Source organism: Pan paniscus, chromosome 21 (genome assembly GCF_029289425.2).
Source record: "Pan paniscus chromosome 21, NHGRI_mPanPan1-v2.0_pri, whole genome shotgun sequence".
NCBI lineage: Eukaryota > Metazoa > Chordata > Mammalia > Primates > Hominidae > Pan > Pan paniscus.
This window is the reverse complement of record NC_073270.2, coordinates 40,276,023-40,290,127: the sequence shown is the minus strand read 5'-3', so window position 1 is coordinate 40,290,127 and position 14,105 is coordinate 40,276,023.

Genomic DNA, 14,105 nt, shown 5'->3' with positions numbered 1-14,105 from the left:
AGGGCACCAAAAAGTAAAACGATGGAAAAAGGTGTACTAGAGAAAAACTAACCAAAAGATGTACCCATAGAAAACGCAGACAAAATAGGCCTTCAGGCAGAAGACACTGGGGATAAGAGGATCAACATGAAATGATGCAAGGAGGAACTCTGTGAAGAGAGGAAAGTTCTGAACTGCTATGTTCCAGGGTTTTTGTTTTTAAGGCTGAAAATAGGCCAGACGCAGTGGCTCATGCCAGTAATCCCAGCACTTTGGGAGGCCAAGGTGGGCGGATCACTAGAGGTTGGGAATTCAAGACCAGCCTGGCCAACATGGCAAAACTCTGTCTCTACTAAAAATACAAAGATTAGCTAGCTGGGCGTGGTGGTGCACGCCTGTCATCCCAACTACTCAGGTGGCTGAGGCACAAGAATTGCTTGAACCTGCTAGGCGGAGGTTGCAGTGAGCTGAGATTGCGCCACTGCCCTCCAGCCTGGGCAACAGAGTGAGACTCTGTCTCGAAAAAAAAAAAAAAGAGGCTGAAAATATATTAAGAACACAAGGAGAAATTGCCAAGTCCTCCATCATAGGGAGACTTAAGACCTCTTTGAGTAACTAATAAACCAAACAACCAAAAAAAAAAGGACATAGAGGATGTTAATACAGTTACTAATCAAGATCAATGAACCCCAATAGAAAACCTGAGTTAATTTTTTAACTTTTAAAATTTAAATTTCAGACCTGTGTGAGACCAACACATTATTTTCAATCACACAAGGAACATTTACAAAAATGACCCAACTACTAGGGTGCACGACAAATCTCAACAGATATCAAATCAGTTTCAACCATATTCTTGGGCCACAGACAAAAGCCGCGTAAGCTCCAGCTGTGTGGAAATTTAAACCTATTCTAAATATGAAGTCATATATAAATAAAAATTATTTAGTTCAAACAAAAAATGAGGATACATATACTAAGAAAACTTGGTGGCCGGGCGCAGTGGCTCACGCCTGTAATCCCAGCACTTTGGGAGGCCAAGGCAGGCGGATCACGAGGTCAGGAGATCGAGACCATCCTGGCTAACATGGTGAAACCCTGTCTCTACTAAAAATACAAAAAATTAGCTGGGCGTGGTGGCGGGCACCTGTAGTTCCAGCTACTCGGGAGGCTGAGGTAGGAGAATGGCGTGAACCTGGGATGCGGAGCTTGCAGTAAATGGAGATCGCGCCACTGCACTCCAGCCTGGGCGACAGAGCGAGACTCCATCAAAAAAAAAAAAAAAAAAAGAAAACTTGGGAGGGGGGCCATAGCAGGCCAGGTGTGGTGGTTCATACCTGTAATCCCAGCACTTTGGGGGGCCCAGACTGGAGAATTGCTTGAGCCCAAGAGTTCAAGGCTGCAGTGAGCTGTGATTGCAGCTCTGCATTCCAGCCTCGGTGACAAAATAAGATCCATTTCTTTAAAAAAAAAAAAAATCAGATTTATAGCCTTATTACATAGTTGTATTACTTAGATAATAAATACAGAAAATCCATGAGCAGAGTTTCAAAGAAATTTAAGAAGGAGTAATAGTGTAATCCTAGCACTTTGGGAGGCCCAGGTTGGAGAATCATTTGAGCCCAGAAGTTTGAGACCAGCCTGGGCCACATAGTGAGACCCCGTCTCCACAAAAATGAGAAAATTAGGCCAGGCACAGTGGCTCACGCCTGTAATCCCAACACTTTGGGAGGCTGAGGTGGGCAGATCACTTGAGGCCAGGAATTCGAGACCAGCCTGGCCAACATGGCAAAACCCTGTCTCTACTAAAAATACAGAAGTTAGCTGGGTGTGGTGGTGCATTCTGTAATCTCAGCTACTTGGGAGGCCAACGCACAAGAATTGCTTGAATCCGGGATGCAGAGGTTTCAGTGAGCCAAGATCATGCCACTGCACTCCAGCATGCGTGACAAGAGTGAGACTCTGTCTCAAAAAAAAAAAAGAAAAAGAAAATTCGCTGGCTTTGGTGGCACACACCTATAGTCCCAACTACTCAGGAAGGATCGTTTGAGTGACAGAGGCCCTTTCTCAGAAAAACAAAAAATGCTGAAAACAAACAAAAAACAACAACAACAACAAAAAATAGGCCAGGTGTGGTGGCCCACACCTGTAATCACAGCACTTGGGGAGGCCAAGGCAGGCAGATCACTTGAGTCCAGGAGTTGTAGACCAGCCTGGGCAATATGGTGAAACCCCATCTCTACCAAAAAAAAAAAAAATACAAAAAATACAAAATACAAAAATTACAAAATACAATTTTGTATTTTGTACAAAATACAAAAAAATTAGCTGGGTATGGTGGCACGTGTCTGTAGTCCCAGCTACTTGGGAGGCTGAGGCAGGAGAATCACTTGAACCTGGGAGGCGGAGGTTGCAGTGAACTGAGATCACGCCACCGCACTCCAGCCTGGTGACAGAGCGAGAGTTTGTCTCAAACAAACAAACAAAAAAAAACAAAAAAAAAACCCCAACGTACAGTAAACATGTACTTAAAGGTAAAACACTATACTATGTGGTGAAACATGAAATATTCTCTTAAAAGCCAGGAACAAATGGCTAGTAAAGACAATTCAGTAGTGTACAGGGGTCCAGAGCACCAAGACAAAAAAAGAGCAAACCTGTCACTCACAGCCAGGAAATCCAAGAGAATCTACACACAGTGAAAGACTGGTAACTACTGAAGGCTGAGGACACCTGATAGGTAATAACTTTAGAGGAACGTGGAAAGATGGGCTCTTTCCACTGCTGCTGGGAGTGTAACTGACCTCAGCTACACTGGAGAGCAGTTTGGCAAAATTGACCCAAACTGAAGATGCCCATGTCTTTCCTACACACCAGGAATTCCACTGTGTGTGCCCAGGAGCCCAGGGAAACAAGGGTAAGAATGTTTATTGTAACATTTTCATAATAGCAAAAAGTTGGGAACCACCTAAATGTCTTATTCAATAGCTTGCTGTGTGTTCCTATAACAGAACCACACCCTGTTTAATGAAAGATGGAGAGGAGTCGGCAAATGTTTCCCTTAAAGGGCCAGACAGTAAATATTTTAGGCTTTGCAGGCCACGTGGTCTCTGGCAGCCACCTGGTTCTGCTATAGTGGCCTTAGACAGCCTAAATGGGATTGGCTGGATCTGGATAAAACTTTATTTGCCAAAACAGACAGACTTAACTGAGGGCCTTAGTTTGCCGACTTTTGATCCAGAGCTGTGTGTCAAACTGGACAAACCTCACACACACAGTGCCACAGAAGATTAAATGTGACCAGGCCCATTGAGAGCAGCCAAAGAACTGGGTCAGCCTTGGGAAGTGATTACACCTGTCTTTTGTCAGACTCAGCCCTGAGCTGAGGCCAGCGTGGAGGAGGAGGGCCCCAAGTCCCAAGCTCTGAGCTCTGCCCCTGCCTGACAGTCAGCAGGGCTGACTCACCCTCCAGTCCCTCCCCTGCCCCATCGCCCCTGAATCCAGTGGCCTGACCTCTACTTCATGTGTCTGCTTGAATGTCTGACAGACATCTCAAACTTGACCTGTGCACAACAAACCCATGATCTTCCCCTAAAATGTGCTCCAGTTGGAATCTTTTGTCTCCCCTTTTCAGGCCAAAAACCTTTTTCATTTATTTTTTATTTTTGAGATGCAATTTTGCTCTTGTCACCTAGGTGGGGAGTGCAATGGCACAATATTGGCATACCGCAACCTCCGCCACCCACCTTCAAGCGATTCTCCTGCCTCAGCCTCCCGAGTGGCTGGGATTACAGGCACCCGTCACCATGCCCAGCTAATTTTTGTATTTTTGGTAGAGACAGGGTTTCACCATGTTGGCCAGGCTGGTCTCGAACTCCTGGCCTCAGGCGATACACCTGCCTTGGGCTCCCAAAGTGCTGGGATTATAGGTGTGAGCCATTGTGTCCGGCCTCCTCAGAGTCATTCTTGACTCCTTCCTTTCCTTTACCACCCTTCCACCACTCCTGCTCCACACCCAATCCATCCTCAAATCCTGTCTGTTCCACCTTCAAGATTCTCCAGAATCTGACCATGGCTCACCACGGCCGCCACTGCCACCAGGGCCAGAGCCCCGACCACATCTTGCAGAACTGCTGCCATTGTCTCCTTGCTGGTTTTCCTGCCCTGGCCTTGCCTCCTTCAGTCCGCTCTCAGGACAGTGACCACAGCTGTCCTGTCCCCACATACCCCTCTTAGAGTAAGAGCCAAGGGCTGATGGATGGTGGCCCAGGAGGCCGTGGGATCTGCCTCCCAGCTACTCCTCTGGCCTGGCTACTCTAGGAATCCCTGTCAGGCTCATGCCCCAGGGCCTTTGCCTGGAACATCCTTCCCCAGGATCTCTGTGTCCCTCACACCCTCACCTCGAGTTTTGGTTCAAGTGTCCCCTCAGGGAGGCCTTCCAATATGCTATATAATTTCTCTGGGCATTTTATTATGAAAGCGTTCAAACACACTTGAAATAATGGTAGTGGTCCCCCTTACACCCAGTTACATTCTGCCATTAACAGTTGGCTCTGCCAGGTCCAGAGGCTCACGCCTGTAACCCAAGCACTTTTCAAAGGCCAAGGCAGGTGGATCACCTGAGGTCAGGAATTTGAGACCAGCGTGGCCAACCTGGCGAAACCCCGTCTCTACTAAAAATACAAAAATTAGCTGGGTGTGGCAGCGCTCGCCTGTAATCCCAGCCACTGGGGAGGCTGAGGCAGGAGAATCGCTTGAACCTGGAAGGTGGAGATTGCAGTGAGCCGAGATCGCACACTGCACTCTAGCCTGGGTGACAGAGATTTTGAGATTCCATCTCAAAAACAGTTGGCTCCATCTGCTTTATTACGTCTCTGTCCATTTTCCCTTTTTGTTGAATTTCAGAGTAAGTTGCAGACATCTGTTCACTTTCTCCTCAGTCTTTCACATTCATGTCAGTATTTGGTTTTTTTCTTTCAGGGTAAAATTCACAAACAATGAAATGCAGAGGTGTCAAGTGTACTCTTTGGTGAGTCTGAGAAGTACACTCACTAATGTGACCCAAACCCCTTTCAAGATAGAGAACATGGCCAGGCACGGTGGCTCACGCCTGTAATCCCAGCACTTCGGGAGGCCAAGGGCAGATCACCTGAAGTCAAGAGTTCAAGACCAGCCTGGCCAACATGGTGAAACCCCATCTCTACTAAAGATAGAAAAAATTAGCCAGGCGTGATGGCAGGCACCTGTAATCCCAGCTACCTCCTGAGTCGGAGAATCACTTGAACCCAGGAGGCAGAGGTTGCAGTGAGCCGAAATCGTGCCACTGCGCTCCAGCCTGACTGTGGGCAACACAGCAAGACTCAAAAAAAAAAAAAAAAAAAAAAGACAGCGTTCCCCTTGGAAGGTTCCTTGGGCCTCACCAGTCTACCTGCACGCCCCACGGAGGCAATCATTATTCTCATTTCTCACCATATTCTGGCCTGGTCTAGAAATTCTTCTAGATGGAATCATACGGCATGTATTCTTGTGCCTCTGGTTTAATTCAACATGAAGTTTTGAGGCTTACCCATGTTGTTGCAGGTATCAGTAGGCTTTTTTTTTTTTTTTTTTTTTTGAGACAGAGTCTGTCACCCAGGCTGAAGTGCAGTGGCAAGATCTTGGCTCACTGCAACCTCCACCTTCTGGGTTCAAGCGATTCTACTGCCTTGGTCTCCTGAGTAGCTGGGATTACAGGAGCATGCCACCAGGCCTGGCTAATTTTTTTTTTGTATTTTTAGTAGAGACAGGGTTTCACTATATTGCCCAGGCTGGTCTCAAACTCCTGACCTCCTGATCTACTGGTTTCGGCCTCCTAAAGTGCTGAGATTACAAGCATGAGCCACCGTGCCCAAGTAGGCCATTTCTTTAAACTACAAGTAGGTTCCCATGGATGGATGTAGCAGTTTTTCTATTGATGGATGCCTGGGCTGTTTCCAGCTTTTGGTGATTGTGAATAAAACTGCTCTGAACGTTTCTGTGACAATGTTTGTGTGGATATATATATTTTTAATTATACTTTAAGGGATATGTTCTTTTGTTTCACTTGGATGAATAGGAGATATGCTGGCTTTGGGGGCAGGTGTGTGTTTGAGGAGTGGCCAGGCCTCTCTTCAGTGCTGTTCCATTTTGTGCTCCCATCAGCGATGTGCGGGAGTTCCAGGTGCGCTGCCTCCTTGCCACCGTTTGGTGGTGTTCATTTTCGTTTCGCCATTTTGGCGGGTGTGTAGTGGTATCTCACTGTGGTTTTACATTTAATATTATAAAATTTTATTTCCTTCTCACTAAAGTGCAAGCCCTTGAAGGGCAGTTCTGCATATGCGTGGTTCCTGCTACACCCCAGGACTTAGAGTGTGGCACATGGTGGGTGCTCAGTAATTATTATTTGGATAAGTGACCCCTCCCCCGGGCCCCCACAGTCACCTCTCCATGCCATTTGCCATCTAGAAGGTCTGTCTCCCCCTCTAGACCATGTGCAGGGACAGAGTCTGTGCCAAGCACTGCTGCTGGGTGCTAGGAGGATCAGCAGAGGTTGGGGGAGTCGTTTCTGCTCAGGGGGTCTCAGCCACGGTCAAGCGCACCCTCCACTGCTCTGCTCCCACCCCTCATTCCTGCCGTTCTGTGGCTTCGGACTTGGACCCGTGGGCCTGAGAAAAAGTGGAGAACTGGCCTTGGCCGGCCTGGCACACGGGCGGAGCAACCCTGGCCTGCTTGGCCACTGATGACCGCGAGTGTGGACAGACCATAGGCCCTGAGCTCCTTCACACGACGGCAGGCGGGCCAGACAGACCTGGGTCCACAGCTGCTTTTCCACATGGAGAACTGAAGAATCTCATCTTCATCTGCAAAACTGAGACAGTGTCAGAACTACCTCTGAGGTGGAGGGTCAGTCAGCAACTCGGAAGCCATGGAGTCCTGGGGGAAACAGGGCCTGCAATCAGCACGGAGGCAGGAGGGACTGACTCTGGACGAGATTGAAGACTGGCTGAACCAGAAGTGCTGAAATCACCTCTCCCTAAGACACGCCCACCAGTGCCATGGCAGTTTACCACTGCCATGGCAACACCTGGAAGTTACCACCTCTGGCCATGGCAACACTCAAAAGTTACCGCCCATTTTCTAGCTATTTCTGAATAACCCGCCGCCTGAATTAGGATGTCATTAAAAATGGGAATAAGCACGGATTCAGATCTGTCCCTGGGCTGCTACTCTCCGCACACTGCCCATGGCGGGGGCAGTCACGGCCGTAACGTGCCACCCCATCAATCAGGCTGTTTTCTTCTACCACCGGCTGGTTCTTGAATTCCTTCCTGAGCCAGGCAAAGAACCTGCCCTGCATCAACACAGCTGTGACTTGGCGCCTCGTTTAAGGTGATGAACTCGTAAAAATGGGCCTCATATCGGGAGGACCCATGTGGGCTGAAGTCTGAGTCAGGGTCATTATCTCCAAGGAAGGATTGGCAGTTCCCGTTTACAGACTCAAAGTGAAGGCTGAGCATGGTGGCTCGTGCCTGTAATCCCAGCACTTTGGGAGGCCAAGGTGGTCTGATCACCTGAGGTCAAGAGTTCTAGACCAGCCTGGCCAACACGGCGAAACCCCTTCTCTACTAAAAATACAAAAATTAGCCAGGCATGATGGTGCAGGCCTGCAATCCCAGCTACTTGGGAAGCTGAGGCAGAAGAATCACTTGAACCCGGGAGGCGGAGGTTGCAGTGAGCCAAGATTGCACCACTGCCCTCTAGCCTGGGTGATAGAGACTATCAAAACAAAAACAAAACCAAAAAACCACAACCAAAAAAGCAAAGTGGGGCTGGGCATGGTGGCTCACACCTGTAATCCCAGCACTTCAGGAGGCCGAGGTGAGTGGATCACCTGAGGTCAGGAGTTCAAGACCAGCTTGGCCAACATGGTGAAACCCTGTATCTACTAAAAACACAAAAATTAGCTGGGCATGGTGGCGGGTGCCTGTAGTCTCAGCTACTCGGGAGACTGAGGCAGGAGAATTGCTTGAACCCGGGAGGCGGAGGTTTTAGTGAGTCGAGGTTGTGCCATTGCACTCCAGCCTGGGAGACAAGAGCAAGACTCCATCTTTAAAAAAAAAAAAAAAAAAAAAAGCAGCGAAGTGGAACACTCCAAAGATTGTAGGGACTGAGACCCACTCAGGGGTCCTCCGGCCTCGAGCTCACACTGCCCCACCTTGCTCCCCACAGATCCTCTGCTTTCACTGGAAAAGTGGAGGCTGAGAACACCAACCCCACAGCCCATGCAGGGCCTCAGACCTGGCCATTCACTTCCTCCTGGCCTCACCCGCATATCTGTCCTCCTCTTGAGCCAGGGGCGTGCTCAGGCCTCTCCAGCTCTAACTCCACCTCCCTGAGTGAGAGGGCCAGGGCTGCCACCCTTCTCCCTCTGTGACCTCAAGCCCTCGGAGCGGTCTGGTCACCTGAGGAGGTTGGCTCCCTGCGGCCTTCGCAGCCTCTAGCCACTCATGGGGTCCTGGGTTCTCTCCACACCCACCAGTGCCTCCACTATGAGTGACATACAATCCCCACCTCCAGTTTGGCTTCCAGCTGTCAGGTCCAGGCTCTGTCTCTGGAACAAAGGCTGCCTCCGAACTCAACACATCCAAAGGAAGTCATCTCTTTCCCCAAGCCTGTGCCTCTAGCTAATCGCCCCCTCCCTTCTCATCCCATCACCTGGTCCAGGCCCAGGTGGACTCCCCCTCACCTGCCATTGCAGTCCTGAGTCCTCTCAAGCCCATCTGTGTCGTCCCACCTGTCTCCACCGTCACTGCTCCGGGAACCCCCCTCCCTCGTCTGCCCTAGAGAGCACCTCACCAGTGTGCCTCCCCTGCAGAAGCAAGGCTGAGCACACTGACCCCCGCCTATCTGAACAATCAGCCCCTTCCAAAGTTTCATTCTGGCCAGGTGCGGTGGCTCACACCTGCAATCCCAGCGTTTAGGGAGGCCGCAGGAGCTCAAGACCAGCCTGGGAAACTATTTGTCCATTCTCACACTGCTGTGAAGAACTGCCCGAGCCTGAGTAATTTACAAAGAAAGAGGTTTAACTGACGCACAGTTCTGCATGGCTGGGGAGGCCTCAGGAAACTCACAATCCTGGAGGAAGGTGACGGGGAAGCAGGCACCTTCTTCGCTAGGCGACAGGAGAGAGAATGAACGCAGGAGGACCTACCAAACCATCAGCTCTTGTGAGAACTATCACGAGAAGAGCACGGGGGAACCGCCCCCATGATTCAATCACCTCCACCTGGGCTCTCCCTTGACACCTGGGGATTATGGGGATTATAATTCAAGATGAGATATTGGGTGGGGCAGAGCCAGACCATATCAGCAACATAACCAGACCCTGTCTCTATTTAAAAAAAAAAAAAAGGGGGGGGGGGGTTGGGGAGGAAAAAAATTTTAATTAAAAAAAAATTCCACTGCCACCCTCTATCCAGTCACTTCCCTTCCTCGCCCAGCACAGACTCCACAGCCATCATAATTACTTCCAAAAGTCCTAACTCCCTCTTTCTTCTGCCGCCTTAACCTGGCCAAGTTCAGCTGTACGGTGACTGCTGTACCCCCGGCTGAAAAAGATGCTGCAAAAGGGCCACCTGCCAAACTCGTCAAACTCCCTGCCCGCGTCCCCAGGGAAGTGTATGTTTTCTCTCCTCTCCTGCAAGGCACCTTCCCTGCTGCCCTCACTCCACAGAGACCTTGCCCTGCCGTCTGGGCCTCTCCCTGGCTATGCTGAGTGGAATCACTGTCCCTGTTCCTAAGGCCAGTCCTTCCACTGTGCGCAGGACGCCAGCCCTCGTCACGCCCCATGGACTTGCTCCCTGAGGCCGCTTACGATCTCTCCGCAGCAAACAAATGTGTTCTGGTGACTCACCCCTCCTCAAAATCCTTTCTCCTCGTGGCTTTTATGGCAGAGGCGGTTGACAGCCGACTCCAGCAGCTGCTGTCCCAGTCCCCCTTCGAAGAGAGCCCTGGGTGTCTCTTAGTGCAGCCCTGCACCTGGCTTCCATGCAGTCAGGAGTGGCAGGTGGCTGAACTTCAGTTAATTAGGCCTAAGTAGGAAGTGCCCTATGGGACTCCTGGGAAATTACCTTAAAGGGAAAAGGTACATCCTTTGCCATCCCCATCCTCCATCAGCTGCCATCTGGAACTTGAACGTGATAACTGGGGCTCCAGAAGCTTTTTTTATTTTGTTTTGAGACAGAGTTTCACTCTTGTTGCCCAGGCTGGAGTGCAATGGCACGATCTTGGCTCACAGCAACCTCCATCTCCCAGGTTCAAGCGATTCTCCTGCCTCAGCTTCCCGAGTAGCTGGGATTACAGGCATGTGCACCACACCTGGCTACTTTTGTATTTTTAGTAGACACAGGGTTTCTCCATGTTGGTCAGGCTGATCTCGAACTCCTGACCTCAGGTGATCTGCCCTCCTCGGCCTCCCAAAATGCTGGGATTACAGGCGTGAGCCACCGTGCCCAGCCTCCAGAACCTTTTTTTTTGGAGACACGGTCTCACTCTGTTGGCCAGGCTGGAGTGCAGTGGCGCAATGCAGCCTTGACCTGCCAGGCTCAAGCAATCCTCTCATCTCAGCCTCCCAAGTAGCTGGGACTACAGGTACTCACCACCGCACCCGGCTGTTTTTTGTATTTTTAGTAGAAATGGGGTTTCACCATGTTACCCAGGCTGGTCTCGAACTCCTGGGCTCAAGAGAATCTCCTGCCTTGGCCTCTCAAAGTGCTGGGATTACAGGCATGAGCCACTGCACCTGACCTTCTTGGCTTTAAATACCAGTAACAGGCTGATAGCTCCATATCCTTATGTCTAGCAAGGCCTGGCAGAGTTGGGTATTCAACAGTCCATCCGACATTCTTTCTAAACACATGGGTATCTAATAGGCTCAGATTAAGCCATTTCCAAATTGCTGGTGCTCTTTCCCCACAAAGGTCCCCAGTCAGCCTCCTCTCAGTAAATGGCAGCACCTGGTTGCCCAAGCAGGCATGGAGGAGTCTCCTTTGATGTCTCATTTCCTTACTTTCCAACCCTCCCCAGCAAGTCCTGGCGTTCTCCCTTCAGAATCCCCCCTTCCGACCCCATGAAACCGCCCTTGCCCAAGCCACCATCAGTTCTTCCCTGGCTGCCTGCGCTCCTGACTCCACTCGGCTCCACATTCTCCCTGGAGCCACCGGGACACAAACCTGTGTACATTTCTAGAGAGCAGGTTCATGTTTGCAGGGGGCTGTCTTTGGTTGACTCTGGCAGATTCACCCTGACTTCTAGATAACGCTCCTCATTCTTCAGTTACTTCATTAGAAAAGGGCTGGGAAGCCCCTGGCTTATCATATTATAGCCTGTTGTTAGGTTATTGCAAACTTTTTAAATTTAATTTTTACCCAAATACTTGTAGTATTTAAAAATCAAATATGCCAGGCGTGGTGGCTTGCACCTGTAATCCCAGCACTTTGGGAGGCTGAGGCAGGAGAATTGCTTGAGCCCAGGAGTTGGATCCCAGCTTTAGCAACATGGTGAAACCCTGTCTCTACTAAAAATACAGAAAAATTACCCAGGTGTGGTGGCGCACACCTGCAATCCCAGCTCCTTGGGAGGCTGAGGCAGGAGAATTGCTTGAACCTGGGAGGCAGAGGTTGCAGTGAGCTGAGATCAGGCCACTGCACTCCAGCCTGGGTGAAAAGAGGGAGATTGTGTACCCCCCCCCCCACCCCCCACAAAAAAATCATGAAATTCCCTATTTCACCTAGCCTTTTTTAGGGAAAACAACTAACATATTTCTTGTGAACTAGGGGGTTGAAGTTGAATTACCTTCATCTTAGTTTCTGCTGAGACCCCCCCAAGGCATAGTCTCTGGGCCGACTGCCACGGAGAGGAGCAGGACCAGCAGCAGCCTGGACTGTGACACCAGGTGGTCCCAAGCGAGCTCACACTTCTGCTGGGAATGTGGTCTATAAAGGAGCTGGAAGTTCGAGGACCATTTTTAGAGGCCACCGAGAGGCTATGAATCTTATCGTAACCCATGGAGGAAGGCGTGGGGTTTCTGCTTCACCACGACTCAACAGAAGAGTGTGTGTAGAGGGGAGACCCCGACAGCCAGGAGCCAAAGATAGGGCCGGCCAGAGGGAGCGCACCCTCCAAAGTGAGGGAGCTGCCAACAGAAGAGGGCAGGGGGCATGCGTGTGAAAGCGCATGAAAATGCACCACGGCCGAAGCCAGTTCACAGCAGTATCGGCGAACGATGAACTTCTGCTCCCCACCTCATGCCCCTCTCAGCAACTTGGGAAAGAGAGCTGACAGCACCAAGTGGGCAAATAAAATAAGGCCGAGGCCAAACATAAGCTGCTCTCCCCCTGCAGAGAGCGAGGTTCCCCGCGGGCCCACAGCGGAAGGGGCGGCCTCTCTCCAAACGCGGCTGGAAGGAGTAGTTCCTGTGTTGGGCGGGGACTTCACCTGCCCAGGGCAGGGCTTGCTCTACATCTCACCTAGGGACAGCGGGAGAACAAGCCCTAGAGAGTAAATTTAGACAGTGGGAGACCAAAATAAAGGTGCTTTTGATTGGATTGAGCTTGTTCACCATAGCAGTAGGACTAGTATTTTGAACATGTTCTGCAATTGTGTTATTTGCCTTCTCAATACATAACTGATCAGCTGAAGTTCACTGACAGTGGGGTATGCTTACTAATTTGATGGATTCAGTGACTTTGATTTCTACCTGCTGTGATGACAGAATCTGAGACCTCCATTTCTCATTTTTTCTTTTTCTGGTAATTTGGTAGAGACAGATGGGAATTTGGTATGGAAAGGTGGCTTTCAGGATTCTCAATGAAAAACGTGCCAACATCCAGTGTCTCAGAGCCAAACATACGAAAGAGGAGAAAACCTATAATCCTTTGAGCATTTTTAATTTTTGGAAAAACAGCAATACCAGCTCACAGAGGAGGATCAGAATTCCAGGGAGCCGTGGCCAGGGCTGAGGCGGAGGCATGAGTGCTGACGGGAGATGGCAGCTGCGGCACCTCCCGAGAAGCTGCCACTTCCCTGAAACGCCGGCCCTGCTCACGGAGCCCAGGTGAGAGGTGTACCTTAGAGGGCAGAAATCATACTTGGAGGAAATCAGAACAGGGTGGCCTCTGGGGAGTGGGCTGGGCCAACTGGGAAGCAGCAGCAGCTTTCCTGAAACGGCTGTGAGGTTACACAGGGGTCACATTTGTCACTTTGAAGATCTGTGCATTTTACTCTATGTAAATCTTACCCATCCTCCAAAAGCAGTAAACAAACTAGTTAATGATACACACTTGGCAGTGCTTGGGGCGGGTACTGCCTGCAATATACTTAGAAAGCCATAAAAAAATAAGTTAGATGGAAGAATGGAAAGTTATGTGATACAGAAATATAGCAAAATGAGTAACTGTAGAATTGAGATGGAAGATATACAATTATTTCAATTCTCTGTAGGTTTGAAATTTTTCATAAAAAAATACTGGGTGTGGGCACACCTTTGCTGTATTGGCAAATGTCCTTCTGAAACTCAGAACCCATGCTTTTCCCTCTAGGCCTAGGACAGCTGTCAGTTTCTAACCTTGACAGTATACACGCTACTTTTGAGTACAGAAACACTAGGGTTTTTGTATGTGGAATACCATTATTTAGATTCTTAAAAATCTGAATTTTGGCCAGGCATGGTGGCTCACGCCTGTAATCCCAGCACTTTGGGAGGCCAAGGCAGGCGGATCACCTGAGGCCAGGAGTTTGAGACCAGCCTGGCCAACATGGTGAAACCCCATCTCTACAAAAAAATACAAAAACTAGCTCAGGCATGGTGGTGGGCGCTTATAGTCCCAGCTACTTGGGAGGCTGACGCAGGAGAATCACTTGAACCTGGGAGGTGGCGGTTACAGTGAGCCAAAATCGCGCCACTGCACTCCAGCCTGAGTGACAGAGAGAGACTCTGTCTCAAAAACAAAACAAAAAACAAAACTTAATTTTAACCTCTTTCCCCCCCCATAAACCTTCTCTGTGGCCATGAATTTTTACATCTTTTTTGAGACAAGGTCTCACTTTGT